A 21,984-nucleotide genomic window follows, 5' to 3' on the forward strand; every position below is an offset into this window, starting at 1 on the left:
GCAGAAGTAGGCAGATACTGAGGAGGAGGTGTACTACCCTAATTAAGGTCTTAAAGCCTCCAAAAGTGGAGAACCAACCTCTAAAAAGGTAATTGGTGTCCCATCCGTGCCATGTATGTACATGCACATGTGCCAGTCCCGTCATCTGTTTGACAAGATCTTTAACTGCCCGGCACTGGTTATCTATTTGCACACAACAGTTGATGAGATTGAATTTCCAAAATACGTCTCCTGCTGCTAATAGATAATCTAGTGCCAACCTGTTCTGGTAGATGACATTTCTCGGCTGAGTTTCTTGATGTGCCAGGAGGGTCAGAGCTCTCATACTTTTTTTAGTAACTGCCTGCAGTCAGATAATTTAACATGTAAATGGGTATACGGTATCCTCAAGATCTCTTTTGCCTAAGTGGCAGACCTATAGTATTATGTGTTCTGGGGGCCACTCATTATCCTTCCAGTCCCCCATTTGGAGTTCCGTTTTTACCCGCTGTAACAGAATAGAGACGGGATCTTGCAATGTTGCCCAGGAGTGCAGTGACTATTCATAGGCGCTATCCTACTACGGATCAGCACAGGAGTTTTGACCTGCTCCATTTCTGACCTGGGCTGGTTCACCCCAACTTAGGCAATCTGGTGGTTCTCTGCTCCCAGAAGGTCACCATATTGATGCCAGACTTAGTGCGGACACCCGATCGGCATCGTGCACTACAGCCCAGAACTCCTGGGCTCAAGCGATCCTCCTGCCTCAGCCTCCCAAAGAGCTGGGACTACAGGCGTTTAACACCGCGCCTGGCAAGGGCTTTTGGGACCTGGTGACCAAGCAATTCCCCTGTTCTCACAGGTAGGAGGAAGGCTTTATCATACTAATAATTATACAGCTTCCTTCTCAATTTGGGGGGAAGGCGATTGTAGGCCTTGTTTCTACAAATCTAGTAAAGTCTATTTGGGGTCACCCAGTTTCGGACCTTGCCTGGGTGGGAATCAATTCAGTAGCTTCCTAATCTTTTCCCAGGTTTAACTATTTACAGTTCCTTCCTCTGGGAACCAGGGATAAGTTTCCTAGATATGATCTAAAATTGCCGGATCTGGTGAGTGTGCATACTATGTTCCCTAGCCCTAAGTATAGCTTTAAGTATTTGTACAAAAACATTGCGGTCCATTGACCCTTGTTGTCCTATGTTTTACTCCTGGTTATGACAGCCTATTCCTTAAATTTATTTAACACGTGTGCTTTCTTGAATTTTACTAGGCCGTGATCTGTATTTTCTCCCTCCTACTCTTTTGCGTATGCTTTTCCCAAGGGAGTCTCCTCACCTTACCTTAGTTTTCCCATACTCAGATCCCTGTTTGGGTGCCACTTGCCGCGTCCAGCAAGTGGTAAATCCTGCCACGTCCAGCGCGGCTCTGGAATTTATATCTGAAAAGCACTGCCATTCACAGTAGCTATAGAAAACTGAGGTAGTGGACATTCGCTGACCGCTTTGGTAACATGGATACATAGCTCACAGTTCTTGCACCAGTTTCCTCCCTAAAGTCCAGTTATAAGGAGCCCCACGATGAAATTCCTCAAGCTGCTGCGGTGCATAGGCTCACCAGCCTCCAGGGGTGGCCAGAGCAAGGCCAGTGATTTCAGGTGGATTTTCTGCTGCCTCCGGAACACGATCCAGGGCGGCTGATCAAGAAGATGTTCTACAGTCAGAGTTTCCTGGTTCTCTGGAGACACTGTTTTCTCTACCCAGGTGTGGTAGATTCATGGAGTAATACCTGTAACTTTAATAGCAGTGAGATTTGCTAATATAACAATGTGAGAGCCTGTTTAGTTTGGCTGGAATGGCTCTTTTTTCTAATCTTTAACCTATATTTCTTCTACTGACTAAAAACGGTGGATCTAATTCCCTAGAAGGATGGGGGCTCTTTCTAAAGTTTAATTTATCTTTTAAATGAGAATTATATTATAATAGTTAGGAAAATAAGCCAATTATGATTTGAGTCTTCCGACTAACACTCCAAATTTATTACAAATACATATGTATAAACCTTTTTCAAAAAGTTAATTCCGCCAGCCAGATCCTAACACAGAACTTACTAAAATTCTTTCTCTACTGACTGAATACCCTTAAATCTATATTTTTCCTAAATTTCTGCTAACATAGTAGCAGTTACACTCTTCCCTGCTTTTGTGCTGGGGGGAGAGTCTCCCAAAAAGGATTTTGTAAGGGGAGAATCGTAAAGGCCTTGGGGTACATGATGGATTACAGCGAACCCCTTCTGAGATAAGATGACCTCATTGTCTTTGCAGACCTAGAAACCCCTTAATTAATTTTCCTGCCTAACTCTTTTCTAAAAGCCATGAACCCCCTTATTATTAGTATGGATGTTGAGGGACAGGAGGTCTCTTCTTCTGTATCTGCTTCCTGCTGGGAAGGGTCGTAGTCCCTGCCTACTGGGGTTTCTAGGAGCTCTTTCTCTTTCTGCCTCAGTCAGGGTGGGGTCTTGGGTTTCCTGCTGAGGTACAGCCTTAGCGTCCCTAGACAAGGAAAAAGATTCGAACTGATTATTTAAATCATATATCTATTAATTTGCCTATTAAGCAAGTAAAAGAAAACAGGCTTGGTTAATATATTTCTTAGAGTAAAAAGACCTCTGGCCTAAAGTCCCCTCCCCACTCAGACTTTAAAGGCCAGCCTGGCTTAAGGCCATGTCTGCTTAACAATGGGCTGATGACCCTTATCAGTAGTCAGAGGATCTGAGTTACCAGTTTCAGGCAATTATCAGGATTTGAGGGAGAAGACCTTTTTTCCTGAAGAGAGGAGGGAAGAAAACTTAACTAGGTTTACTAAAAAGATTAACTCTGCAAGAGATGTCCCATTTCATTTCCTCCCTCTTTTGATGGGTCTCATATCTGAGACTAGCTTAAGATGAAGTTGATCGCTTTGTTGCTGTAAGAAAATTCTTCCTTTGGTTTTGGTTTTAACGTAAGAATAAATAGTTCTTCCATTAATGAGGAACTATCTAGTGAGTAATTTGCATACCTTACAGAAGTAGTGGAGCTGCAGTTCAATGTCATATTATCTGAGATGTTAAAACATGTTAGCACACTTAGTAAATGTTACACATTTCCTGCTGGTGTTATAGTAGACACTTTTAAAGAAAGCATAGCTTTATCCTTCCTGAGTTTTGGGTGAGGCCATTTCCGTTTGCCTCGAGGGCTGACTTTTAACAGATTGCTGGGAGGTAGTTGGCCTGCTAGTTGGAAACCCTGACATAGAGGCGGGTTGTCTACAATGGTTTAGTTTTAGCTTCTCCACAAACAGGCTGCCCCCCTTTTTGCTGTGTCCTAGTTTCCCAGACAAGGCGCTTTCCGCACTGGACCTCTGGCACCAAGGCAGTCTGCAGGGTTTACTGTACTTATAGTTTTGAGACAGACTCGTGGTTTTCACACAGCAGTCCCTGATAATAAGTTATTTTAGCGTTGGTCAGCTGCTTATGTTGACTATTCATTAATGTAATTACGGTATAGGGAACCTTTACATTTAAACCTAGCACTGAGAACTGACCAAATTCAGCTGCCCCTCGAAGTTTACTCCTTTTTGATATTTGGCCACGGCTACGGTGTTGACTGTCCACTATACAAATCATTGATTGGCCCCCCTACTTCTATTGCGACTTTACCTAGTCTGATTGTCCTTCGGCCCAGTCTTCTTTGACGACTGGCTCAGGTTGATGATCTTAAATTCTCTGGCCCTTTTGGACTTATAGTTTCGCCGCGATGAGGGCACTCGTTCTTCCAACGACTGATCTCTCTGCAGAAGACACGTCGGTTATTTCCTTTAGGTTTCTTTCTGCCATGTGGGAGCCGCCGTCTGTTGCACTAGACCTGGGTTCCTTAATGCAGCTGCCAACAGGGACACCTTCTGCTCTCCCCGTTTGTCAGTTACCTCCTGGTGTGTCTCTGCTGTTTTTGACACATTTTTTGACTTCCTAGCTCCAGCCTTTACCTCTAATTTAGACTTTTCACGATGTTTTCCCTGTAGTGGGGATCTCACGAGTGTTCTAAAGGGACAGAAGTCATTCTAACCTGGCCGTCTTGTTTCCGGACACTCCACCACTGTTCTTCGGGCTTTTCTATTATCAAGTCGAACTTGAACGGGACGAGAGGCATGGTGTCAGGCCGGGGCTCTGGGGCAGTAGCGAGCAGCAAAGGCACTGATGATAGAGGCCTGTCTGGCAATTGATAGTAAAGTGGCCTCATGGGCACTGACGGAACTATTGGGATGTACGGCGGTCGGAAGATAGAATCTTCCTTAGGGCCCCTGGGTGAATTAATTTTGTTGGCGCCTCCTTGTCCTTTCGCCTAGCCAGGCGGGCCACAAATGCCCTATTCTGTCCCTGCCTATTTGTGCCGAACCGGACCAAAGGGAGCACTATAGTAGTGGTCTGTAGCCATGTGTCTATGTAGGGAACTTGGTCTAGATATTTTGGAGTCCCTGTCACTACCCAATACACTGCCCTCACTGTGGAGAGGTCTAAGGTCCCTTCTGAGGGCCAACCTATCGTTAAGATGGGCCATTCGAGCTCACAAAGAATACAAAGTTTTCCAAGGTCAGCGTGACCCTATACTCCTCAGAGAAACCGTCCGTAAAATTTTCCAACATAGAATCTAAGACAGTTGGCTTAGTGGAACTACCCCCCATATTTGCAGGGAGTTTCCTTTGAGAAGTAGGCACAGAGGCCAGTGTTAATATATTCTCTAAAGACCTAGAAACCTAGTTAAAGCAATGCAAAACACTAAAATTATTTGGAAGAAATACAGAATCTTAGTTTCTTCCCAGAAAATCTTTTCAAAACATTTGCATCAGACCAATAGTCTAAAGAACATTAAACACAATTCCAGTTTGTTTTTTTTTGCATCGGCTTGTTCCCGGCATTTAAATCTCCAGCCTCGTTTCACTTTATTACATACAATTTCCCCTCAGAATTTCTTCACAAACCTTCTCCTACACCTTCCCCTCACAAGATTTCCTCTCAAGATTTCCCTTCGCAGACCTTGTACTACTTCTGCAAACCTTCTTTCACACTTTCTTTATTCTTACAGTTTGCCTCTTTTTACCGGTTCAGTGATAACCACCTCTGAGACAAATACCTCTCTTGAAATTCTTTAGCGTATTCTCAAGGACCGTTGCCTCACTCTGACCTGACCCCATGTTTCCCACTGTGCCGTTACCGCAAAGACAGACAAAGGGTGGGTGTCCCTTTACAGATACCACTCAGATGCAGGCCTGGCCGTGTCTCTCTCGAGACTTTCAGCGCGTCTTGGCTAAGGTGTACCCGTGTAAACCCTGGGCCTGGTCGTTCCCCAGAGGGACGAATCACCGTTGTGCCTTATGACATCACTATGGAACCACAGGTCGGGGCCTCTCAGACCCCGTAGTTCTTCACCGTGGGGCCACAGACTGGAAACTCAGAGACAGGCCTCTGAGATCCACACAGACACACACACGCTCTCAGAGGTTAAAACATTCCCTGCCTGGTGGTCCCTGCCTGAGGGGCGCTTGCCCCTGGGAGGTGATCAGTCTCTCCTTCCACCCTTAAGGTGGGCCTGTCTGCTGTGGGCCTCGGCCGTACTGATGTGGATCTGCCAAATCTCCTTGTTCTCCCTGCCCAGAGTCCGGGGGAAACAACAGAGCGGGGCCGGCCAAGCGCAGCGGGGCCCAAGACCGCCCAACTGGGGTGCACCTTTTAGTTCCTCAGTTGCCTCGGCCGACCAGCGTCTTGGCTTTGGACCCAAATTGGTGGCTTCAAAGGGCCCGCGCGGTTGGGTTTCCCGGTCAGGGAACCAAAATGTTGTGGATTTTGGCTTGTGTACCTGGAAGAACCAAGTGGCTCTCAGTGAACTAAGAATCAGAGGAGGTTTATTTATGCCGGCGGGCTCAGAGGAGTCACTCTCCAGAGTCTGAGCCCCAAACAAAGGCAGGCAGGTAGATTTATACATTGATTGCTTCTGCACACTTGGCAGTCTTTTGTTTTGTGTGATCGGTAAAGGTAGGGTTCCAGGGAGAGGAGGTTGGAAAAATTCCCCTGGGACAGGGTAGCCATCTTAGATTTCTTTAGGTTTTCCCATGTCAGTATGGAAATTGAAACAATCATCAAAAACCTACCAAAAATTAAAAGTCTAGGACCAGATGGCTTCACCAGTGAATTCTACCAAACATTCAAAGATTTAATATCTATTCTTCTGAAACTCTTCCAAAAAATTGAAGGAGGCAATACTTACTAACTCATTTTATGAGGCCAATATTACCTTGATACCAAAACCTGGTAAGGATAACACAAAAAAAGAAAACTACAAATGAATATCTCTCATGAACACAGATGCACAAATCCTAAATAAGATACTGGTGAACCAAATACAGCAACATGTTAACAAGATTATACAACATGATCAAGTGGGCTTCATCCTAGAGACAGAGGGATGGTTCAACATACGCAAATCGATTAATGTGATACACCACATAAACAAATTAAAAAATAATCATATGATCATATCAATAGATGCAGAAAAAGCTTTCGACGATACAGCATCCATTTATAATCAAAACACTTAACAAAATCAGTATAGAAGGAAAGAAACAACATAATAAAGGCCATATACGACAAACCCTCTGCCAACATTATACTTAATGGTGAAAAACTAAAAACCTTCCCTCTAAGATCAGGAACAAGGCAAGGCTGTCCACTATCACCACCGTTAAGTCCTAGTGAGTGCAATCAGGCAAGAGAAAGATATAAAAGGCATCCAAATAGGAAACAAAGAAGTCAAACTGTCACTATTTGCGGATGACATGATTCTCTACTCTATATAAAAAACCCTAAAGACTCCACAAGAACACTACTAGAAACAATAAGCAAATGCAGTAAAGTTTCTAGATACAAAATCAATGTTCAAAAATCCATAGCATTCCTATACTCTAATAATGAAGCATCAGAAAAAGAAGTGGAAAAAATAATTCCCTTTGCAATTGCAACAAAAAGAATAAAATATCTAGGAATATATCAAATGAAACATGTGAAGGCCTATATAATGAAAACTATAAGACCCTATTAAAAGAAATCAAAGAAGATACAAAGAAATGGGAAGATATTATGTGTTCTTGGATTGGAAGAATCAACATAGTTAAAATGACCACATTACCTAAAGCATTATACAGATTTAATGCAATCCCCATCAAAATCCCATCGGCATTTTTTAAAGAAATAGAACAAAAAATCATCAGCTATGTATGGAAGCACAAAAGACCTCGAATCACCAAAGCCATTCTGAGAAAAAAGAACAAAGCTGGAGTCATCACTCTGCTCGACTTCGAATTATACTACAAAGCAACAATAATCAAAATATGGTATTGGCAAAAAACATACACACAGACCAGTGGAACAGAATTGAGAGTCCAGAAGTAAACCCATGTATATATGGACAAATAACAAAAGAGCCAAAAACATACAGTGGAGAAAAGAAAGCCTCTTTAATAAATGGTGCTGGGAAAACTGGAAAGCAACCTGTAAAAGAATGAAACTAGACTATTGTCTGTCTCCACACACCAAAATTAACGCAGAATGGATTAAGGACCTGAATATAAGACCTGAATCAATAAATTGCACAGAAGAAAACATAGGAACTAAACTTAAGGACCTTGGACTTAAAGGATTTTATGAATTTGACCTTAAAGGCAAGAGAAGTAAAAGCAAAAATAAATGAATGGGACTATATCAAACTAAAAAGCTTTTGCACAGCAAAAGAAACCATCAACAAGGTAAAGAGACAGTCTCCTGAATGGGAAAAGATATTTGCAAGCAACGCCTCCAATAAAGGCCTAATATCCAAAATATACAAAGAACTCACAACTCAATAATTAAAAAAACAATCCAATTAAAAAATGGTCAGAGGACCTGAACAGACATTTCTCCCAAGAAGACATACAAATGGCCAACAAACACATGAAAGGATGCTCAACATCACTAGCTGTTAGGGAAATGCAAATCAAAACCACAATGAGATACATACCATTTCACACCTGTTAGAATAGCTATAATCAACAGGACAAGTAATTTGGAGAGGATGTGGAGAAAAAGGAACCCTCATACACTGCTGTTGGGACCGCAAATTGGTACAGCCACTATGGAAAATAGCATGAAGTTTCCTCAAAAAACTAAGAATTGATCCACCATATGATCTAGCAATCCCTCTACTGGGTATTTACGCCAAAGACTTGAAAACCCATATTCGAAAAAATATTTGCACACCGATATGCAAATATGGGGTAAAAGGGGTCAAATATATGGTGACAGAAAGAAAGCTAACTATGGGCGGTGAACATACAATGCAAAATATATATGACTTACTGTTGAATTGTACACTTGAAACTTACTGGATTTTGTTAACCAGTGTCACCATAATCAAAAATGAATAAAGAAAGAAAAAGAAAGGAGATATTGATGATATATGAAAGAGAGGAAATTTCTGAAACAATATCATCGAGTAGACAAGAGGGGATATGGTAGAACACATAGGTGAAGGGATTGGCCCTAAGTATGAATGTGGATAGATCATCCATATAAAAAAAGAGAAGGCAAAGTATATGGACTTATGTGCAGGTAAATGGGGTGGTAAGATATTGTGGAAGTTTTTTTATGATTTATTTTCTCAGAGCAATAGAATGAGAAGGAGGGATGGCAAGGAAGTAGTGGAGGTTTGAAAGAAAAGTAAAGGCATAAAATATTCAGATCTTGGCAGATGGGATATAGAATGGACTAAAGAAATATGTATGATTGCCAAGTTAGGACTAAGAGCCCACTTTTGGCTAATAATCAGGAATTTACCAAAGACTCCCACTAGCCTCCCTTCCCAGCCAAAAAAATCAATACTCCCACCAAAACATGTACCTACCTGTCCAACACTCTCAACTGGGTTTCTGGGCGAGTGGGGGGTGGGGGCAGGAAACCAAAAGACCTTCAGTAGCCCAGGGTTCATGTAAATGGATGATGTGAAAGGGAACACAACACCTTAGGAACTGGGCATTCAAATTCAGTTTCGTTTATTTGCTTTATAGAGGTGGAAAATTTTACCAGAGAAAGGTAAATTATGCATCAGGAGGACTAAGTCAGATTACTTTCTGGTTAAGTCTTATGACTGGTTGAATGGTTAAGACTTTTTGAAATCTATTCATATAAAGTATATGAGTCAGTCGCCCAGCTCACAGATAGGACTGAAGTGAGACCCTTCCCTGCTTAGCAAAGAAGGGAGGGCGCTAGGTCACAGAGCAGGAGCTTTCCAGGCACTCGGGGAGAGCAGCAATCACCTCCGAGTCAGCCGTCTTTACAGTTGTGCCCGGCCTGTCTTCAGCCACTTGGTGCAATTAATTTGAAGCTGTGCAAGGTAATTTTGACACAAATGTCAAACCCTGTGCACAGCTGAGAGAGAATGCTGCTGTTGAGTTGCTGTGATCTATGAGGGGATTGTTTTCTTTTGGTTGGTGGTAGAGGATTTGTGGGGGTAGAAGGGAGAAGGTTACCAACCATGTATGTTAAACCAGTTCTCAAATGTTTTATAAGTTTCTGTATCATAGTATTGATTAAAAGCAGAAATGTAGCCTTCCAAATCTGAAATGTTATGCAGATTAGATGCTGTATTATTATTGTAGTATTGAAGGGTACCAGTGTGTGTGTGTGTGTTTGATAAACCTGAAGCTCTGACACCATTGTGGTAGTCTAATAAATTAGAGATATTTCTTTCTAAAATACTGATGTCAAGACATTGGCTCCCAATTGTCTTGTTATCTTTACACTTTTCTTTGCCAATCCTTCAAAATTGAATCATGTTAACTGCTTCAGAAGTATGTTGATTCAAACTTTTTCCTTTTTAAATATTAGCAAGAAAACATTTTAGGTATTATATTTCTGACCCTGAAAGAAATTAGGATGATAGAAGTCTAAAAATGTCAGCTTGCATTTAGAGTAATCCCTTAATTAGGGGAATTATATTGTGTATTAGCCAGGGAAGGGAAAAAAATGGTACAAATCAATAATATGAAGCTTGTGGATATGTTAATGTTATTTGAATGAACAGGAAAATATTCTGTTTCGAATAAAATGCTAATCCCCCAAATGATTAAGAACTAGTGCATATAAATAAATTTTGGATTTTTTTCAAACTTCAGCTACTTTGTTTTCTAACATTTTGGTTTGATGATTCTAACCAGCCTAAATAAACTGGTGTTTAAACTATAGCAGATATTACAAATTCGTTATATTGTATCACTTTAAATATTTTTCAGGGCTCATATTTGAGAAGCTTTAAAAATAACTTCTAGAAGTATAATTTACTTGCCGTAAAATGCCAGTATATTTTAAGTGTACATTAGATGCATTTTGATAAATGCATAGAGTAGTGTAACTATCACCACAGTTGAAATATAGAACATTCCATCACCCCCAAATGTAGATGAGGAGCCTGAGGCCCAAGGAGGTTAGGTAACTGGCTCAAGGTCACATGGCTAAGTCACTGTGCCTGGGTACAAAACCAGATCGGCCTGACTCTATAGGTCCCGGTCTTAATATGCAGTTCTTAGAAGGTAGAGTAGCATAGTGGAAAGGCTTTGGAGTCAGACACAGCTCATAGCTGTCATCTTCAGCAAGTGAGTTAACTTCTGTGTCTCAGTTTCTACAGCTTCTAAAAGAGAAATGATATCACGAGAGTTGGTAAATATCATAATATTTAAAAATGACTGTGTCCTGATAAGCTCCACAAGGGCGGGGATCTTCTGTAATACTGTGTTGTCTCTGATCTCATTTAATTCAACGATCAACGACCAACAAATTAGTCAAGTATGCGCATGCTGATACTTCTTAACCATTATTGATTCATGTCCGAGGGTTTTGGAACATCTAAGCAAATTTGTTGAGTTCAACAGTTAAATTATATTTTGTTATTACTCTTATTTTTCACATTGAATTTTGAATGTCTTATCTCAATATCATTTTAACATTTTTCTTTTAAAGAATAATGAAGAGTATGAATTTTTTTTGAAATAAGCAAAATAAATTGATGTCTTCAATATCACGATATACAAATGCACAAGTATAAATGGCATTTAGGCTTTAATATAGGTCCTGGGAATGGAAACAGTTTGGAACTTCTAGGATTCTTGTCCCTTTCCCTTCTTAGCACATTATATTCTTTTATTCATTTCATTGCATTCATTTTTTATTTTTGCTTTATAATTTATACACTAAAATCCCTGGAGTTGAAGAAACGTGGTATGTGACTACAGCTGCTAGTGCAACAATTTTACCTGTGCCCTTTGTCCCTGTTACACACCAATAACGTTCACATTTCTAGTGAAACTAGACCGAATATTTGAGTATTTTTTTAATTGAACACATTTTTATCAAGCAAATATATGGTATTATGGATAGTAAATAGGCACATGTATATATGCTGTTATAGTTATATATATTCAGTATATAAATCTTCTGTGCAATTTTATCAGATTCCCATCATAATTCTTTTTCTTTGGTATGATTTTGTCCTTTGCTGTCTGTAATCTTGAATATGTATGCTCTCTTTTTTCTTCTTAATCATATTCATAGTTTAGTCTTATTCATCTTTTCATATAACTAGCTTTTGCATTTATTATTTCACTATTTTTTTAGTTTTGTTTTATTACTGCTTTTTATCTTTAGTAATTTTCCCTTTCCATTTCCCTTTGGAGTCTTTTTTCTAATTTTCAAGATGAGTAATTTCTCCTTTTCATTTTTCCTCTTTAATAGTGAAGTATTTATTGAGTTCAGCCCTTCACTGTATCCCATTGGTAGTCTTTGTTCTTTTTTGGGTAGTTCATAATTTTCCTTTTAATTTTATCTTTTATTCAAGGGTTATCTAAAAGTATTCTTTTAAGGGGGTATTATATTTTATTATTTTTATGGAATTTTGATGTGAGAATATGGCTTTTCTCGATTTTTATAAAATGTGTTTAAATCTTGTCACCAAGTAAATAAATATTTACAGGTATTACTGGATACTACCCCCTCTAAAATATTTTTGGGGGACATATGGGCCTATATAAATCTATTAAGTTTTTCAATAGTTATTTAGTTCCTTTAATTTTTATCTACTGGAGTTGTCCTATTATGAAAGATACTGTATCATTTTATTATTTTTCAATTTCTTTGCAGTTCTAATATTTTTCTTTGAATATTTAACTATTCTATTTGATTCATACAAGTATTTGACGGTTCTTTAAAAAAATAAAAACCTTTTGATCCTATCGATAGGTGCTGAAAAGATATTTGAGAAATTTAAGCCATTCCTTATAAAAACTAGAAGTTAATTATTTAAATACTATTTTATCAAAACTCAACAGTAAATATCATATGCTAAGCATTTTGGTTAAAATCAGAACTATCCTTTTTATTAAGTAAATACTAATGAAAGCACTAAGACTTTCATAAAGACTACCATAAAGATGAGAAAAATTTAACATACAATTGCTTTTGCTGCTGATAGAGAATCCAGAAAGTCAAAAAGAGTCTAGGAAAAATCAATTAGATTTAATAAGAAAAATTATTAAGGCAGCTACATTTAAAATAAATATACGACAAGCAATAGATTTTCTGTATTCTAGTAGTGATTGACTAAAAGCAGAACACATTCACAATGATAAAAATTATAAAATTATTTAGAAGTAAATTTTAAAAGAAAGCCACATAAGCTATGTGAGGAAACGGAAATCTTTTGGAAGACGTAAAATAAGATATGAGCAAATGAAAAAGCATATTTTCTTCTTGGGTAAAAAGAATAGAAAAGTGTCAGTTCTTTCAAAATTAAAATGTAAGTATAATGCAAATGCAATTTTAGGATAATGGGGAGTATTGTTTTAGAATTGAATTAAATTCTCTTAAGTTTGTATTGCAAAATAATTCAATAGGAGCCAAGTATAGTATGAGAAAGAAAACAGGCAGACTTGCTGTACTAGATTCTAATTTACTAAGGGAAGCATGAATAAACATCGATTAGTGGAGAAGAGAGAAGGGAGACTAGATATCTACATGTTTGAGAATTTAATACATGACTAAGGTGGTATTTCAAAGCAGTGGAGAAAAGAGTTACCTAATAAAGGATGTTGATTAAAGGAAAGTAAAGCTGGAACATAAAATTCAATGAAAAAATGTTTTCCATCTTGCAGAAAAATATAAAACATACATAAAATTTTAGAGGCAGGGAAGACAAATATGGGAAAAGCTATAATAAAAAAATTAACTTGTATAGACACAGATGCACACACACACTCTGCATGCACACATGCGTATTGGAAAAGATTACATAAATAAAGGCGATAATGGGTTTATAAAAGTGTTTGCAACAAGGAATACAGACAGAAGATTAATAATCCATGGTAAAGAAGGAGCTTTGCAAATTGACTAGATAGAAACGATCTAGAGGAACTGTATTAGGAAAGGAAGCTGCATTCGCTGAGCAGCACATTCAACAAAATAAACACACTAATGGCCAGGGAAACGCGAGTGGCCAGATGACAAGATTGGTATAAAAGATTTACAACATGTATGATAGAGGGGAAATATTTTTATAAAGGCTTTTTACAAATCTGTAAGGTGACAAATAACAATTTTTGAAACAGGCTAGAATATTACCAGTGTATATATCCAATGAACTTGTTTTATCTAATCAAAAATATAAATTAAAATACAAATGATACACTTTGGCAACTTTCTAAAAATTTCAATATCATGCATTAGTAAAATTGAGAATAAAAGCACAATCATACATTTTTTGTGTGTTTAAATTAACCTTTCCAGGAGTCAGTGTTCCATTTGTAGCAAAAGCCTATTGAAGTGTTCATATTCTTTGATCTAGCAATTTGACTTTGTAATTAGAAAATCATTAGTTACCAAGATATCGATTTAAATGTTGTTTATGTGGAAACAAACATCTGAAAACAAAGGAATTTTTAAAATATATATAATCAAATATTATGCATCCATAAAGTGATATTTTAGAAAATCTTCAATGATATGGATAGGAAGGATGTTTGGAAAAACAAGCTAGAAAACAGTATGTACAGTATGGTCCCATTTTTGAAAATTGATAGATCTCCTTTTCAAGGCATATATTTTACATACATATATATGTGCATCTGGCCTCAGCAAGTACATACTATTATTCAGATCTTGCCTTTGATGATCTGTCAATGCACCAATACTGTCCAATTGTGGAAAATGCCAATATGATTTCATTCCATCTGGGAAATGAAACTTGTTTTGAAGATCTAGAGAACCAGTGCCCATCAGGAGAGAGATTCACAACTGAAATGATTCATGCATTTATACAAAACACAGAAAATTCAACAGATTGAGGATAGGAATGTAAAAATATATGTCCTTAAAATTATCTGCAAGAATCGAATTCAGGTTGGATAAGCAAGATTGTTCTCAAGGATACCATTTTTAGTTTCACCTTTCCAGCTGAACTTTAATTTTTAGGACAGGGATGGTTCTTTCTAAGAAAAAGAGTAGGTACTGATCTTGACTTAGTAAAAACAAAAACCAGATCCAACAGGAGGCCAGTAATCCTAGAGCACAGATCATCAGCTTCTAATTCTGAATACTATTGGAGGATTTAATATCTATGCTTAGCTTAAAATGTCTAAGGAATAAATCAATAGAGATGGAGAGGCATATATATCAGGAGATAGATTGGAGCCTACCGCCGGAGCCAAAGTCAGTCCCCTGACAGCTGTGCTCTTACACTGGGAGAAGATGGACTGCATGTTAGAGAACAAACCACAGCGTACACAACAACAACTTAGTATCTCTCAAAGGAAGAGGAGTCTAAAGAAGGATAGTCGAGGGTAGCAGCCTAAACCTAAGCACACTTCAAGGGGTATAGGTGATAGTCCTACCTAGAGGAATACTAAGAATCTGAGCACATATCATACGCCAGGCATTTCTCTAAGCATTTTATAGTTCTTACCCCAATTGATCTTCACAAATCCCGGTGAGGGTAGGTATGTTAATTTTCGGCACATACAGATGAGGCTTATAGTGAACATGCCAAGATCAGAGAGCTGATAAAAGGCAGGACCAGCTGGTCTGACTCTATACTTTTTGTGCCATAAGTGTCCAGCTTATACAGTACCAAGGAAAAATAATGTTCCTAGTAGGAAATAGTATTTTCTCTAAGAAAATGGTACTGTTTGAACCTTAATACCAGCTGATTTTAAGTGGTTCATGCGTGCCTTTTTATTTTGAAACTGAAAGATATCTTATTCATTAGTAATTTTAGTCTATATATATATATATATATATATATATATCCAAATCTGTCCATTCAAAACCATTCTTCAAAATGTACTGACTAGTGCCAATTTGTCATGCTTATTATTAGCCGTGTACTATTATACACATGTCAAAATAGCATAGTGAATAATTGTTTAGTTGTTAAATCCAACTTTTATTCTCTTGGGGTAATTTTTTTTTGTTTTAATCTGAAAAACAGTGCACAAAACCAATAGCTTCAGCATTTTCCTTTAACACAAAGGCGTCTTAGATGACGAGCTACTTTATCCGAAAGTCTCATATATATAGTTAAATTTATGGATTCCGGTCCGGCTAATAGAAAATAGAATTATTATGCGTATTTTTAATTTTTTAAAACAGGTATTAAAATAAAAAATAAGTTATATTTTGTATATTCAGCATACATTTAATTATGGAATGGACAAAGAAAATGTTCAGTTATCAACTCTATTAAAGATTACTTTGGGTTAAAAAGAAATAAAACTTGTTTCTTCTGTTCTGCCACTGAACAGTAGATCTGATGTTTAGCATCCATGGACACACCAGAGGTTCTTTGCTTAGTTCTTTTATTTTAAACATACAACTGTAAATCTTTGGCTCTTCCCATTCCTTGAGCTTTTCGTATCGGATAGGACTCTTATAATCATGAGCTCAACCTAATCTGCTTGGAGACACTCCCTTCTGTAATTACATTTGTAAATTCCAGTCATATCTTTTTTCTGTTAATTAAACATGAATAAAGTATTCAAAACTCTGTCTCAGTCTAAAACTAAAAATTAAGATTTTAAATATTAAGCAAGTGCCTGTTCTGTTCTTCCAGGGAAAAAAGAAACATCTGTGTGCCCAAGTGAACAGAATGGTAGCTTTATGAAATAGTGATGTATGAAACTTTCCAGTAGACACCATATTGGAAACAGATCATTTTCAAGCCCCACTTGGGCAGGTGACAAGTGACTAGATAGCATCTAGATTTGTAATTTAAACTATCTAAAAAGCAATGAGATCTTTTAAAAATGGCCTTTACTGATAGTAGCCACTTAATTTGCATAGTTGAAAGTCTATTGTTTTCATACTAAACGATTTAAAGACAGTGTAAATCCTTTGCAGTTGCAGGAACTTCTCTTAACCTATTATTGCATTATTTTAGTTCCATTACATATTGCTAAATAAAATAAAAGCACATCTGAACTTTTGAATATTCATTTCGTTATTGTCACTTACATGTGAACCAAGACTTGCAAGCCATGCTAACCCCTTCCTGTTAAGTTCCAGGAAGAAGCTCCTTGTCTGGTAGTAATGGCTCCCCTGGGCTAGAGGCCACAGGGCCAGGGGGTGTTTACAGGATGTGAGAGTAAGCTCTTTAGCAGTAAAGAGTTACATGTAGTTTGTGTTATCTGGAGACCTTTATTTACTTAATATAGAGTCAAAAAATTATCAAGGCAGTGGATTGACTTCCTCCATATGTGAAAGCCTTTCTCTGTTTCCTTCTATCTTGCTCTGGCGTTAATGCCTTTCTGAGTCTCTGTGATGCTTAAAGATTCAGTGCAGCTCAGAGAAAGGATGGCAAGATATAAACTATCTTTCTTTTCCCCCCTCCCCAATTCTTCCTTTTCTATTTTCTTTTTTAGTGTCTAACTTTACAATGTTGCCCTTGTTTAATATAAATAAATGGGTGTCTTAGGGCCCAGGCAAACCATGGGTAGTGGCATAGAGAGGATATTCAAATGCAGTTTCTCCCCACAGATTCCATTCTGCAGCAGTGAACTAATAGGAGCTGAAGTTCGAGATGAGAGGTTAGAGCCTAACATGCTACCATGATTCAGGAGTAACAGCAGCAGCTAATATATATTGAATGCTTATTATGTATCAGATTCTGTTTTGTTTTTACTTATACTCTCATTTAATCTTCACAGCAACCCTATGAGGTAGTTTATAGATGTAGGAACTAAGTAGGCCACAGAGAGAGTAAGTAATTCATTCAGTCAGTAGGAGGCAGAGCTAGGACTTGAACCCAGACAGTCCCCTTCCACAGCCCTTCGTGCTCTGCACTATAGTGAATCTAAAGTTTTTCATTTAGGAATATTTTTGTAAGTGGTATCATCACTGTCTCAAAACTTGATGTTTATATACTGAGCAGACACATGTGAACATGTACACACACACGCGCACACACACACACACACACACACACACACACACACACACCCTTACCCTTCATTTGTCAAGCAGAAAGCAAGGGAGAGTTTAGTTTCTTACTCGTACAGCATATACCATTTTGATGCCAATTTGTAATAATATATGAATGTATTTGCTCGAAAAGCATTAAAAACCGCCTGTAAGAGAAAGGCTGGAACTTAGGAGAAGCGCATTCAGATGAGCTGTGAGAAGGGTGTAGAATGACCACGTAGGAGGATGGCGGGAGCTGTGGCAGGGTAGGGGGACGGGGGAGACTGAACAAGTTGGGTGATGAGACCAGTGACCTGACGGAGGAGATGGGTCTGGGCTACAGGTGGAAGCAGAAATGCTGATTGCACAGTTTTGAAAGTAAATGAAATATGACCTCAGTTCTGAATGAGAAGTGACATGACAGGTGACAAGAGGTAAAGATACCTTATTTTCTCAATTGTGAGAGAAAGTGGAGAAAGGGTGGATGGGGTGGAGGTAAGGCAACCAGAACAAGGATTATGGTTGAGATTAGTGGGCATGAAGGAAGGGGCCCTGAGGTCTGCGGGTAGAGGGTACACTAAAATAGTAAACTAGCTTGTAGAGTCAAGGAAAAGTTTGATCTATTATGGCATGGGAGAGTCGTGATTGATGCTAAATAGACAAACGGCTACTTGAGTTTTAATGCAGGCCAGTTAACATGTAAGACATATTACTGTCTTAGCTGATAGGTCATGCTCAGTGTGCCAGTGAAAGTAGGTCTTCCTTGTTTGGATGCTTGAGCAGACAACCCACCTTAAGGTGTGGAAATTCCCACAATGGCTAACCAGGCAAGTGGTCAGCCAGCCTTTCTTCAGATGATGAATATATTACCTCCTGACAGCTGCTAAGAAGCTTTTCTTGTGGCTTCTGACCACTGAACCCACCTCTCTGCTCTGGAGCCAGTCTTTCTGCCCGGCATTCAGATACGGCTCCACTCAAGCCTCCTCTCTCAAGCCTTTCGTTGCGCTTCTTCTACTCATAGAAACGGTGTATGGCACCCCCAAAGGGCGGTGCCTCCAATCTTGATGTAGATATTTTCATTTTTTTAAATAACATAGCTCTTATTATGGTCTGATTATATTTACAAGACAGTTCAAAACCAGATTGAAACCTGGTCCTTACCCTTAAGTAATTCAGAGTAAAGGAGACTGACAGTATTTACAGAAGACTTAAAGGATCATTAAAAAAAATGAGTACTATGTAATAGGTTCAGTAGAAAGGGGTAAACAAGGTGAGAAGGTAAAATTGCTGCATTTCTTTATTATTAATATCAAGCTAAAATTTAAATAGAGTGAAATACACAGGTCTTAAATGTACTATTTGATGTAATCCATGCCCTAATCAAGATATAGAATGTTTCTGTGACTCACATAATTTCCTCATGTTCTCTTCCAGTCATAAGCAACCACTGTTTTGATTTGTCACCACAGATTAATTTTGCCTATATCATATAATGCTGTAACAAATCCAATTCCACATTAGAAGTCTCTCACTGAAGAGAACAAGGTAGAGAATAAAGCCACATGCAGAGACTGTGCACCAACACGCTGTGTGCCCTTGGGCAAAAACTTAACCTGCCTGGGCCTAGTATACGGCGTTCGATGATCCTCATGATTTCTTAAGATCTAACACTCTACTTATATTTCTGAACGTAAAGGCCCCACCATCCACTCAGTACCGTGAGCCAGAAACGAACCTGGGCTTATTCCACCTTATCCTTCCATAGCCACTTGATCACTCTGTGTTGTCAGGTCTTCCTATTGGGTTAAAGGTGAGAAAGTTCGTGTTTTTATTTGGAGAGAAAGGTGTGTTAATAGGAGATATCAAAGCAGTGAATCCTGCTGGTCTAAAAGGGCTGGTCCTGTGCTCTTTCATTCCTTCTCAGATCTGACTTAACACGCTTATCCATTTAGTTCTAGAGTGGCAGCAGATTACTGTTTTTAGGAATGAAGATAATTTCTTTCTAAAGGTCTTTATGATTAGCAAGCAGATAAACAAAGTTACTGGTAAATGTTGACCCGAGTGCCCCAGAACACCAGTATTTATAGCCCTTGTTTGTTCATTGTGGTTCGCCCTGTCGATTTTTTCCTGGTTTTGGTTCTGCCTTCCAGTCTGAATCAGCACTGCTGCCTAAATTGACCATTAATCTGTATTTTTATCTTCTTCAAAACCTAGGTAAGAACCTTGATGCTGTGCATGACATCACGGTGGCATACCCTCACAACATTCCTCAAACAGAGATGCACCTCCTCCGTGGGGACTTCCCCAAGGAGATCCACTTTCACGTCCACCGGTACCCAGTGGACACCCTCCCCACATCCAAGGAGGACCTCGAGCTCTGGTGCCAAAAGCGGTGGGAGGAGAAGGAAGAGAGGCTGCGCTCCTTCTACCAGGGGGAGAAGAACTTTTACTTCACTGGACAGACTGTCGTTCCACCTTGCAAGTCCGAGCTCAGGGTCCTGGTGGTCAAATTGCTCTCTATACTATACTGGACCCTGTTCAGCCCTGCAATGTGCCTGCTCATATATTTGTACAGTCTCATTAGGTGGTATTTCATAATCACCATTGTCATCTATGTACTGCAAGAGAGAATATTTGGTGGACTGGAGATTATTGAACTTGCATGTTACCATTTTTTACACAAACAACCACATTTAAATGCAAAGAAAAATGAGTAAGATGATAAAGTTCATGGCGTAACAACCTAGGGACTATTTTGGAAATGTTGCAAGCCTTTGTAAATGAGACGCGTTTTTGCATGACCATGTCGAATATTTCTTACTACCATCATTATTTGTTAAAGATATTTTGCACTTAGTTTTGTGGGAAAATATTGCTACACGATTTTTTTTTTTTAAATCTCTGAATGTAATTTCAAAACACGTAGCAGGGAGCAATCACTATGAAATAACTCGGGCTAGAGTTTTCTTAAACAATCATCAGGCTGTTCACAGACAAGGTTCACACAAAATTTTCTCCAAGGCCCAATCCAATTTTCTAACAAACTTCTCAGACAAGAGACACATCTGGGGCTCCTGAGCACTGGCCCAGCTCAAGTGCTGGCACTTGACTGTCACGGTGAGGGCCCCTCCTCCTGGCTCCCACCCTCCCAGACTCCTTTCTATGCCAATCAAACCACTGCATTTTTCCTTAAGACCAGAAAACGGAAATCTCATCAGACTGACCAAACATTTTGATAGGAAGTCCTTCACCATTCATAACATCGCGGCATTTAACCTTGCACTGACCTAAGCGTCAGGGACCACCTGTGCCCTTTCCACGTGGACAAATAGACCTGGACATGTCTCAGGGAGCAACCACAGGCTCTCCACTTAGAAACTGTAGTTTTAATTTTTAAAGATAGGAATAGTTAATTTCTTCACTTGTACTTAATCTTGCATGCTTAGTGCTGGTTTCTTTATAGCCTGTTGGCAGGTGTAGCTTTTTCTGCGTTAAAAACAGTAAAAAGTCACTTTTTTAAACGAAAGCGTAGAATATTGTTATTGCAGTCGGAAATTCTCTTTTGAAGTTGTGTCTTTTGAAATTTCTTTAAAATCTGCCCCAAAAAGGACAGTTAGTGTATTTACCACACGTGCACGGGTCTGTTGTTCTGCCATTAAAACAACAACAAACAACGCTTGTAGACAGGGCAGTAATGGTTTATCCTAAATTATTTAACCCTTGTATCCTTTATAAATTTTACTCTTAAAACCAAAATGATAACACAAAAATGAATCCATTTTTTTAATGCTAGCAAGGGAGGGATCTTTTTTAGTCCCAGGCTTCCTCTTTCAATAGTAAAATTTAAACCCATTTTTGACCTATGGTTTGTCTAAATATTCCTGTCATCGAGAATCAATGGAAAATCCAGCAAACCAACAGCACCTTCTGAGGCCTAAAAAATGTGTGGTCATTATTTTCACTCTACTGAAGCTATGTACTACTTTGTTGTGTAATGAGGATGCTGGTCAGAGCAGCAGAAAACAGGCAATTAAAAGTCTTTAGCCATTAGCAAACTCGTCAGCTTTACTCCTGCCCCCAAACCAGCCTCCAAAGCTATTTATTGCTTTATGTACTCTTTGGACACGAATGCCTTCTCCTTAACTACATCTCAGTTGCTGACTTCTTTTACCCAACGGCGGAAACACGCATTGCTGTGAAAGGCAAGCCCACCATGAGCTGAACTTACCCAGCAGCTTCTTTCAGAAAGTGCTAGTCGCAGCAAAACGCGATTGACACATCGTCCTCGTTGGAAGAGTACTAACTAGCGCTGTGCCCAAACGCACCAATATGTATATATAACTGCTCCCTCAAGGCTGTTTTTAATCATGCCGGGAGCTACTAATTAGTTATCATGTCCATCTGTTGTGAATCTAGCTGTATAACTATAGTTTTGAAGGTGTTTTTTTT

At 38.8% G+C, this 21,984-nt stretch overlaps 1 protein-coding gene across 6 annotated transcripts in view; it reads left to right on the plus strand.

The window, feature by feature from the left end:
• LOC105299139 (lysocardiolipin acyltransferase 1) overlaps positions 1-21,984 on the plus strand; it is a 166,657-nt gene that overhangs the window by 139,169 nt on the left and 5,504 nt on the right. For all 6 annotated transcript variants that reach the window (XR_002782894.1, XR_002782893.1, XR_002782892.1 and 3 more), the window contains one exon: positions 19,750-21,973. The gene's annotated coding sequence lies outside the window, so the exon portion shown is untranslated. The remainder of the gene's footprint in view (positions 1-19,749; positions 21,974-21,984) is intronic.

This window comes from Pteropus vampyrus, unplaced genomic scaffold (genome assembly GCF_000151845.1).
Source record: "Pteropus vampyrus isolate Shadow unplaced genomic scaffold, Pvam_2.0 Scaffold173, whole genome shotgun sequence".
Lineage (NCBI taxonomy): Eukaryota > Metazoa > Chordata > Mammalia > Chiroptera > Pteropodidae > Pteropus > Pteropus vampyrus.